This window comes from Pinus tabuliformis, chromosome 2_1 (genome assembly GCF_031772625.1).
Source record: "Pinus tabuliformis cultivar Carrire ecotype Pingquan chromosome 2_1, CPIR1, whole genome shotgun sequence".
In the NCBI taxonomy this organism is placed as follows: Eukaryota; Viridiplantae; Streptophyta; class Pinopsida; order Pinales; family Pinaceae; genus Pinus; species Pinus tabuliformis.
This window is the reverse complement of record NC_142299.1, coordinates 378868122-378893822: the sequence shown is the minus strand read 5'-3', so window position 1 is coordinate 378893822 and position 25701 is coordinate 378868122. Positions and strand designations below refer to the sequence as shown.

Here is a 25701-nt window from a genome sequence, read left to right as displayed (position 1 = left end):
CTTCCTATCATCCCCTAAGAAGACATCACCACCATTGTATTTCTCATACTCGCAGAACCACTCTCTATGGGGAGTGAAGTGAAAGGATGAACCTGAGTCAATCAACCATGCCTCATGATCTACATGTGTATTTGAAGAAGCCAAGTACACATCCTCACCTTCATCTGAGGTGGTTTTTGCCTCTGCAGAAGAAGCATCATCAGATCCCTTTCCTTTGTTAGGAGCTTTAGATTTACAGTCCCTTTTGTAGTGCACTTCCTTTCCGCATTTCCAGCACACCACCTTTACAAGTTTTCCTGGAGATTTAGATCTCCCTCTAGATTTAGATCTCCCACTCGATGATTTTTTATTTTTTTTTCTGATCTGGGACCATCCTCGTATAGACAAGGCATCACCATTCTGGCTCTCCATATTTTTTTGTCTCATCTCCTCCATTAGCAAGGATGAGACTATTTCATCAAATTGCAAGGCAATTGCATTTCTACCTATTGCAATAACCAGACTATCCCACGAAGTTGGGAGAGAACACAACAAACTGATGCGCTTACCTTCATCTGAAATTTTAATATCAACAGAGGCTAACTGACTTACCACTGTATTAAATGCGTTCAGATGCTCTGTCACCGAGTCTCCATCTTTCATCCTCAGGTTATACAACTTTTTTTATAGGAACAGTTTATTCACCAGAGACTTAGATTGGTACAAAGTCCCTAACTTGTCCCACAAAGCCTTCACCGTAGCTTCCCCTAATACATTCAGCAATACTCAATCTAAGACACACAATCGTATTGTGCTCTTAGCCTTTCGATCCAACTTCTTTCATTCTTCATCAGACACTCCCGTTGGTTTAGTAACTGGATCTACCGTGATCCACTAATCTTTATCCACCAATAGATCCTTCATCTTGAGTTTCCATAACTCAAAACTTTGACCATTAAATTTCTCGATCTCTATCTTTCCACTGCTCACCATCTTCTTTCACCACTAGAATCAATCCCGTAGATCTACCACTGAATAGGGTCTACCATAGGCCTGAGCGAAACCCCTCAGCAAAAAAGGCGTCCCCTTGAAGCCAAAATAACTTTGATACCAAATGTAGGCTTTAACCCCGTACATAAATTACCAGCATACAAATTCTAAAGCATAGAAAATAAACAATGCGAAAGCATAACACATAAAACACATATACACAGATATTTTCCCTTGGATCCCAAAACCGGGACTACCAGCTTGATTTTTCATTATGTTACTTTCAATGTTACAATACATATTTATACATGACAAAGCATCCAATACCATGGACCGAAAAGCATCGCGTCCAAAACCATGGACCGAAAACCATCACGTCCAAAACCATGTGCGAAAAACATGCACAAAACCATAGGTAGGTCTGCCCAACCTAATATAGGGTCCAAAACCAAAATTTTCTGGGGCGCTGCCCCGAACCCCATATAGTGGGGTTAGCTGCATCCCTCAAACCCCTTGTGACTCCCCCTCCATGCAATCATCGCAACGAAGGGGGGCTATGCCCCCCTCCTAACCCCCCAGTTAGCTATGTGGGTTAGTCGTGGAAATAATATAACACAAACCAATAGTAATCAACACAAATCCTCCACTTACCATTATTATTTGGAACCAACACCAAAGGAGAGACTCACTCACTATCTGAGATAGGGTAAATGAATCATGCATCTAGCAGTTTTTGCAGTTCTTCTTTGACTATATCTTTAAGAGCTGGATTCATCCTCCTTTGGGGTTGCCAAACTGGCTTGCAACCTTCCTTGATATAAATATGGTGAGTACACACCGAGGGGTGCACTCCCTTCATTTCTCAGTAACTCCAATAAAAGTCATCCAAGTGTTACTTTAGCATGTTGCACAACTTTTCTTCTTGGAGAATAGAAAGAGATGGATTGATTTTCAAATTTCTCTCGAGACCGAATTCTATGGTTTTTACATGGATAGGGTTGGAATTAGCTAAGAATAGATCCACTTGATGGTTTGTTTGTGTTTCCTTTACTACTACCTCTAAGGACAATGTACTAGGGGTTGGACTTTGGAGTATGTGTTTGATCAAATCATCTTCATCATGTTGTCCCCCTCCCATGGTTGTTTTTAAGGTATAGAGTTGGGTGGAATAAACTTCATATTCCTCGTCCTCTTCCAACCACAAAGGTAAGTCATGTTCTAGATATGGCTGAGCAAGATGGTATATGACTAACTTCTTGGACATGTGCCCATTCTTGATGGTCATATTTCCAACTTTGCAGCTAATGTAAGCATTAACAGTGGCTAACCAGGGCCTCCCAATGATGAAAGGGTAACTAGTAAGCTTAACCTTAGGATGGAGAACTAGGAAATATGTAGGGTATTCCCAAGAATCAATGGAGACCATCACATCCTCCACAATCCCCTCAGGGGTCACTATGGAGCGGTCTGCAAGTTGCAGAACTATTGTGGTCTTCCTCAATGAACCTTGGAGGTTGAGCTTAAGCATGGTGTCCTTGGTCATCACATTAATGGCAGCCCCAAGATCAATCAAAGTGTGTGGGAAAATGGTGCCATTGATGTGCACATCTACTACAGGGCTTCCAGGGTCCAAATACTTTGGACAGATTACCTGCCCTAGCATTAAGTCGAACAGTTGTCCAATGACATTAATGGTAGGGGCATCTCTTTTTCGTCTCCCTGAATGCTTGAAGCACTTCTTCTTAATCAACTTGTTGTAAATAGGTACATCCTTGATAGCTTGGAGACACGGAATTTTGACAAATAGGCTTTTCAATTCTCCCAAAAGTTCAATCTCTTAAGGGGTAGGCTGGGGTGGTTGCGTTAATCTCTCAGGAAATGGTGGTGGGTTTACTTTAAGCATGCTTTCCTCTCTTTCTTCCTCAACCTCCCTGGGTGGAGGTAGAGGTTGGTTGTCCGAGAGTACTCTCCCAGATCTCAAGTTGATTTCCTAAATCTCCACAGCATAAGCTAGATATGATGTCTCTCCATTGTATACTTGATGTTCCTATCTATTGTTCAGGTTCGGATTTGGCTGGGCAGGCATCTGGGATTGTTTAGGTGGAGCAGAGTGTAAAATCTATGATTAGGTAGGTGGTGAAGGCAATAAAGCTGGAACATTGTTGTATTGGGGCCTCCACCCCTGGGGCAGTGCATTCCACTGAGGTTGTGGGAGAGCATTTGGTTGAAATGACTAGTTGGCTGGTTGGGAATGATATTGAGGTGCAAAGGACCAAGGAGGAGGTGTAGACCAAGAATGATGAGTAGGGATTCCCCAAGAAGGTATGGATGTGGTCTGGTTGGGGTTGTAATATGCGTGAGATGATCCTTGCATGCCCTATTGGTATGGCCTAGGCCCATGAGGTCTCCTTTGGTTTATGTATCAAAGCTTCTCAGTGACCCCTTTAACTCCTTGATATACAGCTTTGAGTCTAGGTAAAGAGAGGCACTTGTCTGTGGAGTGGTTTTCTTCACAAATTGAGAAAATTTCAATACAATTCAATGGACATCCATTCCTAGGGCGCCTCCTAGTGCATCTAGGACAAAAAATGGCCAAGGCTCTCTCTACTTCCTCCTGATTTCTCTTAATGTGCATAGTGTCCATCTACAGGGCAAGGGTTTGCAACATATCACTTTTGAAATCCTCTAGCATATTTCCAATTTCACCCTTGATTGATGAATTGGAAGAGGATGGATTAACCATAGGTTGACTACCCCTACCCTTTTTCCTAGCTACCTAGAATGGTTTCTAAAGATAGTTTTGATATCTTCATAGGGTAACTGGTAGATATCCCCTCCTGCTAACAAGTTTAGGGTATCTAGAAGGTCTTCCTTTACTCCTCTAAGCAGGACTAGCTTCAGTGATTCAGGGTCAAGTGTGAACTTGACCGTTTTGTAGCTAAGTTGGAATCTTTCTTCGTAATCCTCTAGGGATTCATCATTGCCTAAGGTCATCCTAAAAATTTCATCTTTAGTGTATTTAGACCTACAATAGTCCCGATACTTTTTTGTTGAAGGCTTGCTACATCTGAGCCCAAGTTGTAATGTTATTTCTAGGTAAACCCATGAACCAGCGCAAAGCTGCATCCTTAAGAATGGATGGAAATAGTTTAAACTTTTGCTCATCATTTGTATAGTCATAGGTTTGGCATATGACAACAAACTCAAATAAGAAAGTGTTTGGGTCTTTTTTGTTTAAGCCATGGAAATGAGGAAGGGAAGAAGGGCTTATATTTTTCATCTTAGTATCCCCATTGGTTTCCCTAATGGGGAAGGCACCCTCAACTCTTTCTCTATTTCCCCTGTCATTTCTATTTTTATCCATAGGTTCAGTAGGAATGGGTTATCCTTCTTCTTTTTCCCCTTTAGGTTCTTCAAATATGTCTAGTTGCTCACCTAAGGGTTCCTCCAGTTCACAGCCACCTAAGAAGAGGGAAGGTTGGCTATTGGAAGCAATGAGGGTATTTGGAAAAAATTTCCCTAACTTATCCCTATTCCTATGAGGCATGAAAAAAAATGCTTTTGTTTGGTTTTGTTTTTCAAACTTTTAAAGTGATTGCAGAATTGAAATTGCAGACTAAATGAAAAATAGTAACTGAATGAAAATATTAACTAATTGATTGAAATCTAACTTACAGAATGGAAAGCAAAGCAAAGAATGCAGAATGAAAAGGAGGAAAACTAAATTACTTTTACAAAAATGAAACTAAGGGCAGAATATTAGAAACAAGAAATAGAAGAAAGAAATCAGTAATCACATACTACTTAGACACCTCCCCGGCAACGGTGCCAAAAAGTGATGAGCACAAGTATTGTAGCAAGAATGTTGCAACTCCTGGAGCTACTAGCTTTACTTTATCAACCCGGGGTTCATACAAACTTGAAGGTGACAGTGTTGTATACACAAGTACAAGTGATGGCTTTGCCTTTTGTCACTATTTAGCTGGCGAGAGACCACTAGGTTTCTCAAGCCAAACTTTTATGGATTCAGAAGAAGATTGATTGCTGATGAAATAAAGAGAGATCTACTCTAGGAGAAATCTTATCTACTGCAACTAAGGAAAATGACTGAAATCATATGCTAAAAACACACCCTTCTCTAACTACCTGCTGAGAAACTACGCTTTACAAAAATGCCAAACCAACATGTATGAAATGCTACTATCTAAAGCATGGAAGTTCAAGACATCAAACATCACTACTGTGAATGTAAAGGACTGAAATAAATTTGTTTTATTCTTTTTATTCTTTTTCTAGAAAGTCAAATGTAAACCCTATTCTCTTTTGGTGATGTGACAAGTGGCTTAGTGATGCTAGTGGATGGTTGGGACATTTTAGGAGATGATTGGGAAGTTTGGGAGACCCTTGGGTGACCTGGTGTTGGGATTCAAAATTGTCCTTATTCTCACTCCATTATTCACCAATATCTTCACATTTTACCTTCATGTCACCTCCATTCCACCTCCACATCATTACATTTACCTCATTATTGGGTTATAACTATGCTTTTCCAAAGTTTATTAATTCTTAACATTTTAAAGTGGATTTATGGTTAAACTTTAGAAAATAATATGCTTATACTTATACCTAACAATTAGAATGAGTTTGTTGACATGTGTAGGAACAAAGGAAGCTTCCAGGGCATCTTTATGTGGCCTTGAATGATCAAATTCGAATTTGATAAGATAAGCCTCATGGAAAAGATCATGATCTCATGGAGAAGATCAAGGAAAAAAGGTGGTTATGTGTCTAGATGGTTGAGAAATGTATGGAACTAAAGAGAGATTAGTGGATCATCATTATGAGTTTGTTATCTCATCCCATTGTATAAATAGGAGTACATCCTCCATTCCAAAGGGAGGACTCTTGGAGCATGTATCCAACTTATGATGGAATAGAATAAAGCTTCATTTTACATAAATCTCCATTATATAGTTTTAAATATAAGTTGTCTTAGTGTAGTAAATGGAATAATTTCTCACTTTGTTCTTAAGAGAATTGAGCTCACTCTAAAAGGATGAAAGAAACATTTTATTTCATAATAGATCTTATTTCATTTAATTTCTTAGATGTTTGAGTATTTGTTTGTGATTTATGAATGAGTTTTAAATTAAAATCTTATCAGCATATGAGGGGATAACCAAGGGTCTAAGTTAGGCTCTCTCTCCATTTGATTTGAATGATAATTGAAATTCATTCTTTTGCTTCTATGTTTCAAGTATTTCATTTCTTATGCTTATGAATGAATCTTAGTTTAGTTTGGATTAGTATATGAGGGGAAAATCAAGGGACTAAGTTAGTCCTTTTCTCTATTTGAATCTGAACAACAATTAAAGTTCATTCTCTTGTCTTTATTTCAAGTTTCTGGTTTTATGTAATCAATGATTTCTTTTCAATCTATGATACTGTAGGGAAGGACAACCAGGACCTCCTTAATTAGGAGCCTCTTCCCTTGCATATTATATTGAATCATAAATAATTTAGTTAGACATAGAGTTAGTTGCCTACTCCTGCATATATTTTGTTAGCACCATCACAAGCTTACGAGTTTCCTTGGTTGATAATTTAATGAAAGCAATTTAAGCAATTAAATTGCCCAACATTTTGGCACCGTTGCCGGGGATGGTGCTAAGGGATCAGGCATTAGGAATTTAATTCAGTACTAGTATTTTTCTTTAGAAAAACTAACTTGTGAAACCTGGTGACAGCAGGATCTTCATAAAGGAGTTCAAGTTTGAGTTTTCTGATGTTTTAGTATTTAGCTAGTTTTAAATTCAGTCTTTTTAAAACCCCCTCTGCATAAATAAAAACAAATCAAGCGATTAGTATGCTCTCTTCCTGCGCTTCGTGTGATCAGGAAGATCAGAAAATCCATTGATTTAATTCAAATAAAAATACTCTTGCTGGAAAATTAATCTGCAATGCGACAATAAAGAATTTTGTGAGTAGGTAAAAGATCATCTTAAAATTTTAGATAAAATTTAGTTTTCTTTTAATACTCTTAAAAATAAAAATAAATAAATTTGAAAACTAATCATTTTTTTAAAGATAGGATTCCATTTTATTTATTTTATTTTTAGATTTAAAAATAATAAAACACAAATAAAACAGATATAAAATAAAATTTAAAAAATATAAAAACACAAAACATAAACACAAACCAAACTCAACTGAATTTACAATCTTGGAAACGCTTCTCCTATTTCTCTGTCGGATCTTGTAAACATGTTGAGAGGCTGCTAATACCTGCAGACTGGCTTGAAGAAGTTTGTGAAATGGTATTTGAGCTATTATGGCGTCCCCGGAAGAATCTCGAAAGGCTAAAATTCAAGGAAAACCTCCTCCTTCTTGTTGTAGCTTGATTGGGAACTTTCTCTCCGTAACTAAAGATTTCAATTTGCCCCAGTGATTGTACGCAATCCCAATTATAATCTCGGAAAATTCAGTGTGAAAACTGTGCAGATCCATTTTTCTCAAGCAAATACGAATTTTAAACTATATATAGATATCTCGATAATTTTGCTTGAACAAATTTGGATTGTGGGCAAAATGATGTGTTTGAATAAAAACTTGCAATGATAGCCTGAGGTGTAGAAATCTGGTAGAAATTTATTGGATGGCACCTGAGGTAATTGAGATGTCAGGAGTCAGTGCTGCATCAGATATCTGGAGTGTAGGTTGCACAGTGATAGAGCTGCTCACATGTGTTCCTCCATATTATGATCTTGCACCTATGCCTGCTCTCTTCCGGATTGTGCAGGATGAGCATCCTCCCATACCTGAGCATTTGTCGGCTGATATAACGGATTTTCTGCATCAGTGCTTCCGTAAGTTTGTGTATTTTACTTTGCAGGATGCAAAATTAAGACCAGATGCAAAAAAATCTATTGATGCACCCATGGATCCAGAATTCTAGGAGAGCTTTACAATCACTACAGAGAACAGGTGGCAGAATTGGGAACATACCCCAGGATGTGTCAACAGTTGTGGAGAGAACAATTGAAGATGGTGAAAGGGAAGAAGGAAGACTATCTGCAGAGAATATGACAACAGAGTTGTTTGAGCCAGGATTTGAAGAAACTGTGACTGCTCAATCTACTGCAAAAGACATTAGTGCTAGTCGAAGATCCAGTGAAGAGATTGATAGAAAAGCGTTTCCTTCCACTTCACAAGCTCACCAACACTAATTCTAGCATAACAGAAGATGAGAGTGATTGAGTCTCTGCACAGGATGCAACATTGGCTATTTCTGAAAGCTTGCTCATAGGTTCTGACTCAGTTGTACCGAGATCTGTTTCTGAAGAAGTGTCACATGGTGCAGAACCACTGAATACAGTGGCTTTATCAAATGCCCAAAATGCCAAAGAAAGCGTTCTTTGTAGAGAGAAAAGTTCTCCAAAATCCAGGAATGTGGAAGTTAATGAAGGAGTGATGTCCTCCAAGGAATTGTCCTTCACATCTCACAGTCATAAAAATGGAGAAGTTAATGGAATTAATGTTTCTAGTCATGAGCATGGGCATGGGCAGAAGGCTGGAAAGTCATCGGGAACTCCTTCCATGCAAGAACTAAGCAGATTCAGTAATACACCTGCAGATGGCACCTTGGATGACTTATTTGATGAGCCTCTGGAAAGGCATCATGACACATCAGTTATAAAAGCGGAAAAGTCGACCTCTGTATCTGCTTCTCCAATGAATCAGGATACAAATTTATCTGAATATGGAAAGAATGATCTAGCTGCAAAGCTAAAGGCAAAGATAGCTCAAAAGCAAACAGATAGCAAAGCAGATAAGAGAAATGGAAGTCGTTTGTTTTCTGTGATGATGAATGTTGTTAAAGATGATGGAATTGGAATAGACGGGATTGGTTTTGAGGAAAAAGTGCCAGGCAGGGACATTTTTCCTGTGCAGGCTGTAGAAGTCAGCAGATTGATTGGTATGTTGAAGCCAGATAAATCAGAAGATATGATTGTATCAGCGTGTCAGAAACTTATTGCGATATTTCAAGATTTCCGAGACCAAAAAATGCTATTTGTCAGCCAGCATGGGCTAGTGCCTTTGATGGAAATGCTCGAAGTAGCTAACAATCGTGTTATAGTTTCTGTGCTCCAGATTGTCAATCAGCTTATCAAAGACAATGCACCATTTCAGGAAAATTCTTTCCATATTGGTCTTATTCCAGTTGTAATGAACTTTGCAGCATCTGACCACTCAAGAGAAATCCGTATGCAGGCTGCATATTTTGTGCAGCAATTGTGCCAGACAAGTTCGCTGACTTTACAGATGTTCATTGCATGCCGTGGGTTCTCGGTTTATTTGAAAATCGTTTGCATGGCAGTTGATCTTGTTGTTGCGGTACTCGCAGACTTGCCTGAATCTCTCATCAGAAAAATAAAAGCAGAACAAAATTCTTGAAATTTTCACCTCGGAGAAAACCCATGGTACGTTGCCAGTTTGAAATTCGGTCTTCATTCTTTAGTGCTCAGCCTTCCACCTTTCTTCAACCTGCAAGAAATAGAAACGTGTAAAATTATGTCAAAATTCCTTAGAGCTCCCAGGTCCAAAGTTATCTGAGATATAAATCTGAGCTTTCGTACAGTAATCTGAGTCTGCACCAAGCCTTACAGATCCGAAAACAAGTTTCTGCAGATGACTGTTGCGAGCCTTCCACGGGTTAATTCATCACAGGGTATGAGCTTCTTTTTCACTGATTCAGATCTAGCTTCAAAGGTAGGTAGTCAAGATACTAACAAGTTTGTCTGAGCTCCAAAAGTTTGCAATTCTAAGATGCAATCCGTGCATAACAAGAAGTACAGAAAGGAGCTCAAATGGAGTTGCCTGACTAAAATGCCTCCTCTATATTCAATTTAATGATAAAAAAATTGGATTTGACTTATCTTGGAGAGATTTGGCATTTGCATTATCTTCTCCTAATTTTTCTAGACAAATAGTGGTGAGTATTCCCGCCTGTCACGCGGGTGACCCGGGTTCGATCCCCGGCAACGGCGCCAAAATGTTGGGTAATTTAATTGCTTAAATTGCTTTCATTAAATTATCAACCAGGGAAACTCATAAGCTTGTGATGATGCCAGAAAAATATATGTAGGAGTAGGCAACTAACTCTATGTCTAACTAAATTATTTACGATTCAATATAATATGCAAAGGATGAGGCTCCTAATTAAGGAGAACCTGGTTGTCCTTCCCTACAGTATCATAGATTGAAAATAAATCATTGATTACATAAAACCAGAAACTTGAAATAAAGACAAGAGAATGAACTTTAATTGTTGTTCAGATTCAAATAGAGAGAAAGACTAACTTAGTCCCTTGATTGTTCCCTCATATAATAATCCAAACTAAACTAAGATTCATTCATAAGCATAAGAAATGAAATAACTTGAAACATAAAAGCAAAAGAATGAATTTCAATTATCATGCAAATCAAATGGAGGGAGAGCCTAACTTAGACCCTTGGTTGTTCCCTCATATGCTGATAAGATTTTAATTTAAAACTCATTCATCAATCACAAACAAATCCTCAAACATCTAAGCAATGAAATAAGATCTATTATGAAATAAAATGTTCCTTTGATCCTTTTAGAGTGAGCTCAATTCTCCTAAGAACAAAGTGACAAGTTATTCCATAAATTCATATACTACATTAACACAATTTATATCTAAAACTATATAATGGAAATTTATGTAAAATGAAGCTTTATTCTATTCCATCATAAGTTGGATACATGCTCCAACATTCCTCCCTTTTGAATGGAGGAGGTACTCCTATTTATACAATGGGATGAGATAACAAACTCATAATGATGATCCACTAATCTCTCTTTAGTTCCATACATTTCTCAACCATCTAGACACATAACCCCCTTGTGTCCTTGATCTTCTCCATGAGATCATGATCTTTTCCATGAGGCTTATCTTATCAAATTCGAATTTGATCATTCAAGGCCACATAAAGATGCCCTGGAAGCTTCCTTTGTACCTACACATGTCAACAAACTCATTCTAATTGTTAGGTATAAGTATAAGCATATTATTTTCTAAAGTTTAATGATAAATCCACTTTAAAATGTTAAGAATTAATAAACTTTGGAAAAGCATAGTTATAACCCAATAATGAGGTAAATGTAATGATGTGGAGGTGGAATGGAGGTGACATGAAGGTAAAATGTGAAGATATTGGTGAATAATGGAGTGAGAATAAGGACAATTTTGAAGCCCAACACCTGGTATGGCTTCCTAGAGGTTTTCCCTCAATTCGGCCTCAAAACAGGCCACTACAGGATTCCTTGTATTTTTACAAGATACAGCCGAGAGAAAAATCATGGTTTCTGGAAGTGATGGAAGGCTTAGGGAAGGTCATATATGGGTGGAATTGAGTGAGAAAATGCCTAGGATCACTCAGAACTCAATACCAAGGTTAGGAGATGGTTGGATTCACTCAACATGCTTGGAGCAATTTCTATGTAAAATGAAGAGATTGGTGAAGATGTTGGTGAAAGTAAAGGATGATTATGAATGGATGAAGTTGGAAGGTAGTTTCTTACTATGAGATCCCTTTAGATTTTTGAAGCACCTGCTCTGCATCAAACATTTAGAATTGCAAAAAAGTAATGTAAACAAGAAGAATTCTAACAAGCTAGAAATGCATAATTTAATGAACTAGATGTCTACTCCACGCATGAGGAAAATTGTTGAATAAAATGGAATCATGGATGAGATCTACTGAAAGACTGAAGATGGAAGAGATGGAAACTAAATCCTACACTTGCAAAAATGATCAAATGCTAGTTTAAGTACAATAAACTCTAAATCTTATGAGGAAATGGAAATCTGTCTTTTTGGGGTTGCTTAAGTCTCTTTTCTCAAATCATGATCCCTGAAGGAAGAGGTGAGGCCAAGACACCTACTAATAGCTTTGTGGTGCTCCTTTTATCTCTTTTAACATACTACTAAAGTAAAGCACAAATGGAAGTAAACTAATAAACAACTAATCAAATCCATAGTACTTGCAATAAAATAATTCTAGTGACAATTTAACCATGAATCTATAAAACTAAGCTAAGCATACAAATACAAGAAGAGGAGCCTTTGTTGCTAGGGTTCGGCCCTAACCCAAGAGCTTCAGCCCTCTGAGTTAACTCAGTGTTGGATCAAGAAAAATCTCATCTTCATTATCAAAACAGAAAATTATAGCAATGTCTTCCACAAGTCTTGAGCTTGAAAATAACTAGTGTTTTTACAACAAAAATGGCTCTAGGCCTCTCTACTTATACAACTGAAGTCTCCAATGACTTCCTTAAATCTAGGGAGGCTAGGCTTCCAAACTCGAGATGAACTAACTCTTTGTCTATCACTTGCTCGGTTGCCTTTTGATCTTCATGACTTGGTTGCTTTCACTCCAAGATGGTGTGATTAATGGAGGAATATTTGAATGGGGGAGGAGTAAATGAGGAGGATTTACCTCCTACAATCTCTCTCCCTTGTCCCATTTAGGTTTCAAACCTTAGTCTTGCCAAAATTCCTTGATTTTCACTTCCAAAGTTGCATTCAATTCATATTAGTCCACTAGGCATAATATCTCACTTTAACTCATCTCATCAAACAAAATATAATCAAAACATGTAATAAGTTGTGAGAAGAGTTGATCTGACTAAGCTAGGAGGTGAATTAAGGCCCATATAGTTACCCAATGATGAGGCTCATCAAGGGGCATCTAATGGCTTACCACAATGAGACACATTCAGACACGGTTTGAAATTATTTCATGTAGTCAACAGAAGCATTACATTCTAAGGAAGGAAATAGTCATCCACATAGACCACCGATCCCTGTAGTTCATACAGGTGCAAGGGAAGTTGCAGAATTATCACCATCAAAAATGGTACACATACCTACAATAGTTCCATTTTAACATTAAGTAAAAGAAGGGAAACACCAATAATGTTGTAAACTGCCTCAGCTAACCACCCGTCATGGTGTTGAGAACTGTGCTCTACTCCTATGGGCACAAGACTTCAGGGTTTCCGCATCTTTACAAGAGCAATCTAAAATTCGGCAGCACATACCAGACACTCTTGGAAGGTAAGAAAGTTCCAAATTTTCATCTCTAGGATGCAATGTTATGCCACCTAGGACACATTTTTATTCCTTCAAGCGAGCTTGTCAAGATGATTTGGGAGGCGCACTACAGTTGGGTGTCTGGACATTTCGAAGTAGAGAAAACATTTGCAGTACTACAAAAGTATTTTTATTAGTCGAACCTTCGTCGGGATGTTGGGAAGTACATTCGATCTTGCATTGCCTTGCCATTTCCAAACCAATCATCAAGAAGCAAGGCCTATATACTCTTCTACCTACTCGTAGTCGACCTTGGGAATCCATCTCTATGGATTACGTGTCCAACCTTCCCTCTACTAAGCACGACAATGACTGCATTTTCATGGTCATCAACAAACTCTCTAATATGGTCATTACGGTCGCTTGCAAGAAGAGTATCATAATAGAGGCCGCTACTAAACTCTTCTTTGAGCGAGTGTGGGTACACTTTTGGATCCCACAGTCCACTGTCTCAGATCAGGACAAAATATTCCTAAGTGAATTTTGTTCAAGTCTTTGGTTGATGTTGGATACCAAACTTACTAAGTCCATGGCTTTCTACCCCTAAACTAATGGCCAAACAAAGGTCATCAACGGGATGATCGTACATATTTTGTGCATGTACAACTCAAATAATTCATGCATATGGGATGAAAGCCTCCCCTATGTTCAACACATCTACAACAGAGCTCTCCATAGCTCAACAAGCCACAACCATTTTCAGGTAGGGCTAGGATTTCAACCATTATGTGCCATTGATGTGGCCATAACATTTGCAGCTACTCAAGCAGATTCAAACTACGTCCAGTTCAAAGTTGATAGGGCTAACAAATTCATTGAGCTCATTCAACACATATGTGAGCAGGTCCATGATATATTAGATAGCTCCAATGATAAGCACAAGTAGCGCCATGATCAACATTGAGTGTCACACAAGTTCGAGGTGGGCGACAAAATTTGGCTACATTTGTAGAAGGAGCGCCTCACTGGACCCCAATGCAAGCTTCACCCACTCCGATATGGGCTATACACCATCACCAAGGTTGTAGGGGATAATTCCTTCAAGCTCAATATTCCATTGTTCCTTGGTTTTCACCTAGTGTTCAATGTAGACTTTCTTCATCCATACTTTTCACCATTGTTGGACACATCGGACATTGCAGAATAACTCACACCAACAGAGTTAAACCTAGACTACATGGAGCAGAACACAACTGATTGGATGATGGACACATAGATAAAAAACACTCGCCAGCAGAAGATCCAATTTTATCGGGTTGTCAAAGTTGGCCAACTCCTACAATAAGGCAAGTGGCTCACCAGGGACCAAGTTCAGTAGAATTTTTCCGATATCATGGAGGCACTCAATGACATTAGGACCATTTCTTCCTAAGGGGGGGGACTGATTCAGGTGGATATTGGTAGCCACCCACCTATTCCAATTTGACCCCCACAATTGTCTCTTTTAGTTTTTTAGTTTCCTTAATTGTAGCACAGTTTACTATTTTTGGTAGTTTTTCAGGTCATGATCGTTCAACGCTGTTTTGAGGCCCTAAACGAAGTTTTTTGGGAAAACTAGGAAAACATGAATTTTTATTTATTTTTGCATTTGAAATTTGTATTCCTCATATAGACATTTCTAATGAGATATTTTGCACATCAAATGGAGATTGTATGTTAAAGTTATGACCCTGGGAAGTCGATGTACCAATTTACCCAAACGAGGCCCATAGTTTTGGTGCTTCATCTCCTAGGGTTTGGTTTTTAGACATTTATCATTTTCCATTGTTTATCAATAATAAATAGGCCTTTAAGCCTCATTGTAAAAGAGTTCATATGCATGTAGCTGCCACATATCTTCTCATAGATAAGCTACCATCGTCTGAGCTAGTTTATTTCCATTTTGTTTCTAAGCATATTTCAGTATTTGATATTAATGGAATGAAGTGGTATTTCTGCTGCATCTATTTATTTATGGTTATGTCTATAATTTCTTGTGTTCCTATTTAATTTTGGATCAGTGGTATCAGAGTGGTTTTCTCTTTATCTATTTTTCTTTGCATGTCCCCAGCGAGGTCGAGATATAAGGAGTTATGGCTCGAACTGGTCGAACCTTTGCAAGACCAACTTTGCAAATCCTGATGGCCTCCTATGGAGGAAGAGAATAAAGACAAGGGAGTAGGAGATCCTTTCACAATATTTCTCGAAGAAGCCCTCGAGTGACAGAGGAATGAGATGATGGAAACATTTTACCAGATCCTTGAACGGCTACCCATAGGTGACGCATCTCCTTCCAACAGCTACTCTGGAAGTGCCACACCCTTTAAGGTATAAGTTAACTTTGACACCCCCATTTTTGAAGGTTAGATAAATGCAGACGTCGTAGATAAATGGTCAAATATGATAGAAGGATATTTTTTTGTTCATGATTTTTCCAGCTGGTAAAAGATTACTTTTTCACTTCTCAAATCCACCCTCCACATCAAGGACTAGCGGGAAACCTACTGTGATAAGAAGGATGAAAGTACACCCTCACTATTTTCAGTTGCACCCACTTAGAATTCATTCTAGGATGCCATCAAGGGGTAGTACTACCCTATCGATAGCTATGAGGATAAATCAATAAAGTCGACCACGTTGCGACATGGAAGAGACCAAGACGTGTTGAAGTTCACCAATGTTTTTCATACCCTTCGCACAAAGTTGGGTATCAAGGATTCTAAGCGAGATTTGGTACTCAAGTATCGTGGCTGTCTACACAAGTACATCCAAGACGAGATGGAGTTCTTGGAAATCTCCTTGATCGGCACAGTGTACCGATATGTTGTCAAGATTGAGCAAAAGTTTAAACAAAAGAAGTGAGACTTTGGATCTTTGAATCCGAAGTAAGGGAAAGGCACCCCCAAACCGTAGAGAAAAGGACAAAACCAAGGCAGGGCAACCTAGGACAACCTGCTGAAGTTGCAAGCAAAAAAAAAACCACAAAGATAAAGAAGGAAAAGGGAAAGTGGTGTGAGTTCCATAAGAGCTCCACTACCAACGCAAGTGAGTGTCAGGCCAAGTAGTCACTAGTGGTCAAGCTGAAGGCTTCTGAATTAGACACATGTTTCGACTCTAAGTCAGAACCTGACAAGGGGAATGAAAAATGGAAGCAGATCATTAATGCAGAGCCCAGTTCCACCATGGCCATCACCAAGATCCAGAAGAATGAGCTTGAAGATCCATAGGAGGGGGAATGCCTCTTCCACTAACAGATGTGGGTGAAGGGTTCTTTGTTGCAATTCATTTTCCACACCAGGAGCCAAAAGAACCTCATTTCAATAGAGGTTGAAAAGTAGCTTGGCCTACTGACTATAGTGCATTCACAATTGTACACCATTTGGTGGCTTCACTAAGGATGAGATCTTCGCATCAGCCAGTAGTGTCACCTTCCCTACAACATCAAGCCCTTCACAAATGAGGTTTCTCCTCTTGAAGTTTATGATGCATTATTAGGATAGCCATACATGTGGGAGCATAATGTTGTATATGAGTCTAGACCTCACTCTATGATTATTACTTTAGGAAATAAATTGTACAAGATACTGAAGTTAGCCCCAACTACCGCCATCTCTTTGATCATTGCAAAGAAATGCAGTAATATCATTTCACAGACCAAGAAATTTGCCTTCCTCGTGATTCACCCTTAGGGAAAGAAGAATATTTTGGCCACGTCTTCCATATAGGGCTACTTCGCACAGCAGGAGCAGATGAAAATCTCATGGAGGAGTATATGGACATTTTCTCCTCACCTACGAGGATGCCTCTACATTGTGAGGTCAAGCACTCCATCGATATAACCATGGGCGCACCGCTACCCAATGGATCGATCTATCAACGCTATTTTCTTGAGAATGATGAGATCAAGAGGCATATTTAGGAGCTATTTTGGAAAGGGCACATTAGGCCAAGCTCATCACCCTATGGGAGCCTGATTGTATGGGTACAGAAGAAGGATGGGACCTGGAGATTTTGTATTGACTATCGAGCATTGAACAAGATCACTGTATGGAATAGGTACCAAATCCCACAGATTGATAACCTTCTAGACCAGCTCAAGGGGGACAAATATTTCAAAAAGATTGATTTCAAGTCCAGTTATCACCATGTTCTTATCGAACCCTCTGATGTGTGAAAGACTACCTTCAAATCCAAGGAGGGCCTTTTCAAATGGTTGATCATGCCTTTTGGGTTGACGAAAGCCCCTACAACCTTCACGAGATAATGGATGACATCCTGCAACCCTTCACCAATGCATTTTTGGTGGTGTATTTAGATGACATCATGATATTCAACCAAAGTTTGAAAGAGCACCTCCACCATATTTGACAGGTCCTTTAAACCCTGCAACAACACAAGTTGTGTGCCAATTTGGAGAAATGCATGTTTGGCATGATCGAGGTTCAATATATGGGTTACATCATTGATGAGCAGGGTGTGCATGTGGACCTAACCATGATATAAGTCATTCAGAATTGGCTGGCCCTAACCAATATAACAGAGCTCTATAGCTTTTTTGGATTGCCTCTGCTCTGCACCAATGCTCACAATACCACACCTACAGTACCCATTAGAGATTGATATAGATGCCTCCGACTATACTATTGGTGTTGTTCTTTCTCAGCAGGGGCATCTAGTGGCTTACCACAGTGAGACAATTTTAGACATAGTCTGAAAGTACCCCACATATGACAAAGAAATGTATTCCATTATGAAAGCCTACCATCAATGGAAGCATTACATTCTGGGGAAGGAAAAGGTCATCCACACAGACCATCGACCCCTGTAGTTTATAAAGATGCAAGGGAAGTTGCAGAACGATCACCATCAGAAATGGTCCACATACTTGCAACAGTTCCATTTGAACATTAAGTACAAGAAGCTTATCACCAATAATGTTGCAAACTGCCTTAGCTTACCACCATTCATGGTGTTGAGCACTGTGCTCAACTCCTATGGGCACGAGACTTTAGGGTGGCCACATCTTTACAAGTGCAATAAAAAATTCAGCAACACATATCAGACACTCCTAGAAGGTAAGAATGTTCCAAATTTTCACCTTCAAGATGCACTATGTTGGGAACTGGTGCCCCCAAGAGGTAGTTTTGGGTCTAAAATCCCATGTTTTGGGGCAGAAGGTCCAAATTTTGTAATAAAGATGTAAAGTCTCCACATTTTTTGGTCGCGGAGTGTGAAGAGGTCAAAGAGTGTCTACCCTTTTTTTTTTAAGTATGATGTCGGCTGTAAATATCTACCCATGGTCCGTGGACCATGGGATTGTATAAAAAGGGAGTCTTAGAAGAGTATAAGAGAGAGTAGAAAATGGAAAGAAGGATTTTGGGTAAGAAGTTCTAATTATTCTCGAGTCTTAGTGTCGGTAGAGGCTCTGCAGCTGATTACGCAGAGGCCTAGGATGGAAGTTTGCAATTGAGTGTGTGGACCCTTGTAGCTATGTGCGCAAGGCGGATAGAGTCTGTACTGAAATTGAGATATCAATAAAGAGAATTATTATGTAATCACTGTGTATTTTGTCCCTGTTTAATGCATCTTATTATATTATGTTACGATCTGAATTTACATTATAATTCTTATTTGATGCGCGAATGTATTTGATTATATATGTTAATTGAACGCAAGCAAGAGTAAAGGATTATGCGAAGGTAACTATAAATGCATGGTAGATTAGGTAACACTTAAGATAACTTCAGAACTTATACAGTGATGCAGAGGTGCATGAGTGCCTTGACCTCGGGTTAGGGCTGCGTGAAGATTAGTCAACTACCTTCGCGAAGGTACTAAAGGACGGAAGAGAAGGAACATAGATAAGCCCTAAAGGATTATTGATCTGTACAAAGGTAGGATTAGGAATTATAGACCGACATCACGACCATCTCAGTGTGTGAAAACTTGGTTCCTGCATCCCCCCATACTGCTTCGGATGAGACTTTGGTCTGCGCTCCGCGAGCTGATGCCGAAAGGGCCAGTAGTGTAGGGATTTGCTTAGCTGACTAATGTTGAACCTCGGTCAGGGCCCATCAAGCCAACAAATGGTTCCGTTGTCGGGACCGAGATCTGCATAAGAGATGTGTGATGTCGTATCATTGGAATCCAACTAAGAAAGAAATTGAAACCTAGTTTGATAGAAAGATCCACGAATTCGCGGTGCAAGAAAACAAGAATCCACGATTGATGAAAGAACAGTGGTTGGACAGATACCTGTACACAGAAATACATGAAATATTCTTATGTTCCTTCCCGGTTGAGTTATATGAGTGGATCGTGAAGTTGGCAGATGGTCAAGGAAGGTGGAGGCTTGACAAGCTGATTGTTTGGACACTAGAGCTAGTAAGGAGGTTAGAAGCTTCTGAAGATAAGATTGCACGCACTGTCAACCATTGGCTCGACTGCATCATAGGAGGATTTGTGACAAAGTTCATGAGCGATACCTCTATCAGTTACAGCGAAGTAGAGCACCGCTTCTTCAAAGGACCATGAGGTAAATATTTAAAATCACTGAATACTTGGATTAAGATTCTCTTTTGTGAACAACAGGTTATGTAGTTACCTTGATGTTTGGAGCTATGCGAAGTGGAAAACCTTTCAGGGACGGAGGAAGAAAAGGTCCTAAGTATAGCCCACTGATCAGACTCCCTTTAAGTGATGACGAAGGGACACCACAAATTTCTCCCCTGAGTGCTAGTCAATTGATAAGACAAGGGTTCCCGCGAATACCTACACTGCCTCCACCCTCATCACATCCATCCACACCACCTCCATCCTTGCCTCCACCGCTCACCCCATCACCCACACCATCACCACCTCCACTATTCAATATGGTGAACTCCGTAAAACTACCTGTATTCAAGGGCGTAGGGAATGAGGACCTAGACCAATTTTGGTTCATCATAAAGGCTGTATGGGAAGCTCAGGGTGTCGCGAATGATCACATGAAGAAGGCAACGTTGGTTAGTGCTTTTCAGGATCGCGCGCTAACCTAGTACATCAAGTACTCTAATGATAACCAAGAAGCTACGCTGGCAGAGATCTAGACCACACTGAATAAAGAATTCAGTAGGCCTAAGTCTGAAGCACAGTCGATTGTGGGATTCAAGGAAATCACAATGAAACCAAGTGAGACCCCTTGGGAGTTAGATCAGATCTTGGTGTAAAATCCACTAAGCCAATATGAATTTGACAGATGGGCAGCACTGCAAGTGGTTTATGGCTTTGTTCTTGCCTCACCTAAGGGTTGCACTATCACAACAGAAGATTATGACTCAGGCAAAAGCCTTGGAGATTGCAATGAGACTGCACGAAACACCGATGCAAGATCCGAATCTAGGGGTTTAGTAGATTCATGCATAGTTGCAAAACCTTTGTCTCGAAATGCAAAGTCTAAAGTAGGACATAACTGCTCAGCCAGAGGTGTGCGAAGAGGTTTGGTGCATAAAATGAAAGCGTCATGGGGCATGGCAAGGATCACTGCCTAGTGTTCACGAACTATGTTGCAGGAGGAGGACCAATGCCTCTACGACCGGAGGCCGCAGCAGGGCTAAGTGCAGGGCCTACACTATGGTGTGCTATATGTCAGGTAGCAGGGAAACACACAACTAATAATTGCCATTTTCTACAGAAATTTGTACAAACACCACAACAACTATTCTGCAATTTTTGTCAATTAGTAGGCCATGACGAGTGTAATTGTCGAAGTTACGAATTGATGATGGATAGGACACTCGCATACAGAATGCAGACAGAAACGCGACCTCCATACCAAGGTGTTGGGGGAATGCGAGGTGAATATCAGGTACGCAGCCGAGACCAAGGTGGAGGAGGGCCTGGAAGAGGTCGAGGATAGCTAATTTGTTACAATTATGGAGGCCCAGGACACTACGCAAGGGACTGTACAAATCCGACACGATTGTCATGACGCTGTTGTACTCAGTTTGACCATGCGACTGAGGATTGCCCAATATTTTTGGCTAAGATTCACGAAAATGGGGCCTAGGCTCTACGGCTGACGCAGAACCTCTAGATGATGAGGTTTGAGCCTCATGAGGAAGACCCTAAGGTAAACATTATGTTGCAGAGTGGAACTGCGATTGGGGAGGATAAAAGGAAGCAACCTGCAGAAGGTGAATAGATCCACAAAGCACCAGAAAAGGAGACTAAGTTTGATCTGGAGCATGCAAAAGAAACATTTATGTAAGAAAAGAAAATCTTCGCTGAGGCCTCTACCTCCAGAATTCAAGAGAAACTAGTTGAAGAAATGGACCCATCCATGATTACTACGTTCTTGGAGACCTGCATGAAGCTGCTCCATGACAGTAAGGCTGTGAAGGGCCTGCAGGAACTGATCAATCAGTGCACTGGTAAGGATGGCGCTACTAGTGAACTGCGTGTGGTCAGGAAGCTTGGCAAGCACAAGGCAAGGACCGGGTGGGAGATGAGACTCACTGCGCAGATAGGGGAATACGAGATGGACCAAGTTATCCTGGATTTGGGGTCTAACACGAATGTTTTTCCAAAACAGACCTGGGAAAGAATGGGGAGACCTGTGCTCTAGTGGTCTCTGATACAGTTAATAATGGCGAACCAATAGAAAATTATCCCAATGGGGAGGCTGCAAGGGGTCACAGTTGACATCAAGGGCGCAAGCACACTGGCGGATTTTGAGGTAATAAATATTGTGGATGATAGCAATCCCTACCCTTCGATCCTTGGAATCGATTGGGCCACTGAAATGAATGGGGTAATCAACCTGAAGAAGTGGAAGATGATATTTGAAAACAAGTCGCTTCGTGTAGTGGTGCCACTCGATCCCACGGAGGGACTGTGTTATATAGAACCAGTCCAAGATTATGAAATTGATGAAGATCTGGACCATATTTACAAGATAATGGCGCGAAACCAGGATTGGGTGAATCTGGCAGTGGATGGATGCATTGCATGGGATCACGAAAGCTTCTGCACGTCATATTCGGATGAATAATTGGAGAATTGGGAGAACCAGTTGCATGAAGTCTCGACGCTACGTTGTAATATGATGACCAAATCACTGCGCTATGTGTCATCCAAAGTCAGGAATCTACCTCATTATGACGGGCTAACTGATGTTGATTTCTTTTTGGATGTATTTGAAAGAGAAGTACCAGAGAAACATCGCTTCCAGGCCTTAGACTGGGTACTGTGTGCTATCCCTACAAGATGGTGGGGTACACACAAGGATAGTTTTAGTGATTGGCGATAGTATAGGAGGATGATGAGAATACGTTTTGGGTAGCCAAAAATGTGGATGATAGATAAGTATGACGGATGAGATGACCCGTGCAATCACCTAGCTAAGTGGAATAAGGATTATGGCGCAAAGCCCCAACCTAAATGGGTGCATCCTTTTTGTCATACCCTGGGCGACATACCAAAGAATTGGTACTTGGAAACCGAGCTCCGCCATGGCACGAAGGAATGGGACATCCTGCGCCAGGGATTTTAATGATGTTCAGTTTTGAGGATGCGTTTGACTGTATTGACAAGGCGCTATAAGAGGTTAAAGCAATGATCTTTAGGATACCACAAGATCCTTTGGACTTGATCCAACCTGATTGGACTACCCAGTTGAGTCATGCACTAGAATGATATAACATGACCATTGAAGAAGAAGACGAGGATCCTCGAAAAGTTAATATTACAAAAAATGAAGGTCACCGCGAGGTTGAAGGTCCGTAGATAGAGGATCTTGACATAACCATGCCATTGAAAACCAAGCAAGCCAACATTGGCACAGATATGGAACCAAAATTTGCAAAAATTGGGGACTATTGGGATGATGCGACAAGAGACAAGGTCGTTGAGCTCCTCAGCGAATATTAGGATTTGTTCCCCACAAAGTTCTCTGATATAAAATGGATAATAAGAGACCTAGGTGTCATGAAGATCACCTTGAAACCAGACGCGAAGCCTATAAAACAAATACCTTACCGCCTTAATCCTAAGTATAAGGAAAGGGTTCGCGCTGAGCTGGATAAGATGCTCGCGGCAGGAATTATTGAACCAGTAGAAGAGTCTGATTGGGTAATCTCGGTAGTGGTTCAGGAAAAGAAACAAAAAGAAGAAATAAGGATATGCGTGGATCTTTGGAAGTTGAATGATGCTTGTGGTCATGACCCCTTCCCGACCTCGTTCACTAATGAAGTCCTGGATAATGCAGGCAAACAAGAAGCATACTCCTTCACTGTGTAGGTTTTAACCTCGTACAGAAATTACCTATATACGAATTCTGCATATGAATTCTAAAACACAGAAAATAAATAATGCGAGAGTAGAACACATAAAACACATATACACAGAGATTTTCCCCTGGATCCCAAAACCAGGACTACCAGCCTGATTTTTCATTATGTTCCTTTCAATGTTACAATACATATTTATACATGCTGAAGCATCCAATACCATGGACCGAAAACCATCATGTCCAAAACCATGGACCGAAAACCATCGCGTCCAAAAACATGTGCGAAAATCATGCACAAAACCACAGGTGGGTCCACCCAACCTAACATAAGGTCCAAAACCAAAATTTTCCAAGGTGCTACCCTAGACCCCATAAAGTGGGGTTACGGGTACCCTTCAAACCCCCTATTAACTATGTGGAAAGAATATAACACAACCAAACATTATCTCACTTGTTGTTTTCTTTCCATAGGGGGCCACAAGAGAGCTTAGTCATTTTTCCAGCCCTGAAACACCCATTGTCTCTCTACACCAAGAGAACTTCTCAGAGCTCACAGATTTTGTCAATGTGTTCGCAGTATTCTTCAAAGTGTCCACCTTTACCATCAACACCTTTTTGTCTTCTATCATATCCCTCACAAAGTGATACTGAACATCAATGTTCTTTGTCTTTGAATGATATGCGGGGTTCTTTGCCAAGAAAATTTCACTTTGGCTGTCACAGTCTATCCTTATAGCTTCCTGTACTAACCCCGTACTTGAACACAATCTCTACAACCAAAATTCTTGCTTGCTTACATGAGTGGCTGCCATGTCTTCTGCCTCTGTAGTTGATAATGCCACTACAAATTGTTTCTTACTCATCGAACTGACTGCACCTCCAAATAGGTTAAACACATACCCACTTGTAGATCTTCTCTGATCCAAATCTCCAACCCAGTCTGCATCAAAAAATCCACGAATATCCAAAACTCTATCCAATCTTGGTCTTCCTTGTTAGCACAGACCATAATCACTAGTGCCACGCAAATACCTAAAAACCTACTTCACTGCTGTCCAATGCTCCTTCCCTGGTTTTGACATAAACCTGCTCAATACTCCCACTGCATGTGCAATGTCTGGTCTAGTACAGACCATTGCATACATCAGGCTACCAACTGCACTTGCATATGGAACACAAGACATGTCATATTCCTATTCTTCTATCTTGGGACACTGTTCAGCAAATAAGCTCACACCTACAGGAATAGGAACCTTCACTGGTTTACTATCTTGCATATTAAACCTCTACAATATTGTCTCGACATACTTCCTCTAGCTTAACCAAAGCTTCCTCTTTACCCAATCTCTTTTAATTTCCATGCCCAAAATATAGTTTGCAGCACCAAGATCTTTCATGTCGAATTTGGAGGACAATTGGGTCTTCAAATTTTGGATAATTTCTTTGTCATTTCCAACCAGAAACATATCATCCACATACAAGACCAGATAAATAACACGGTCGCCAATTAATTTAAAATACACACAGTGATCCGCTTTGCTTCTGGTGAAGCCAAGTCCCCATATAAATGTATCAAATTTCTTATACCACATCCTTGGTGACTGTTGTAACCCATACAGAGACTTATTTAACTTGCATACCATTTCTTGCTTACCCTTCACTGCAAAGCCTTCAGGTTGCTTCATGTAAATCTCCTCTTCTAGATCCCCGTGAAGAAATGTTATCTTCACATCCATCTGTTCTACCTCAAAATCAAGAGCAGCAGCAACAGATAAAAGTAATCTAATAGAAGTTACCTTGGCAATAGGAGAAAAAATATCACCAAAATGAATTCCCGGCACCTGGGAATAACCTTTTGCTACCAACCGAGCTTTGTATTTCTCCACATTTCCTTCTGCATTTGTCTTCTTCTTGAACACCCATTTGCTACCAATGGGTTTCCTTCCAGCCGACAACTCCACCAGATCCCAAGCCTCATTTTTGTGCAAAGATGCCATTTCATCAACCATGGCCTCTTTCCAGAGTTTTCCATCCTCTGAATCCAATACTTCCTTCACAGTTCTAGGATCATCATCAATAACAGACAAAGTAAAATTTGAACAGAAAGCAGATGGACTATACCTTTATGGCTGCCTTCTTTCTCAAACTGATCTTCTCACAGCCAGAGTTTGTGGCTCTTCATCTTGTGATTCCTCCTCTGTTGTAGACTCTGATTCTTCCTCCTTTAGTTCAAACTCTATCTTCTCAGGTTCCTTTGGTTGGACTTCATGTTTAATAACATCTTTCAACTCTCTCAAAACCACATCT

General features: G+C 40.1%; 1 pseudogene; it reads left to right on the top strand.

Moving 5' to 3' along the window:
* Positions 1 to 25701, top strand: part of LOC149200434 (MAP3K epsilon protein kinase 1-like) — a 110666-nt pseudogene that overhangs the window by 71813 nt on the left and 13152 nt on the right.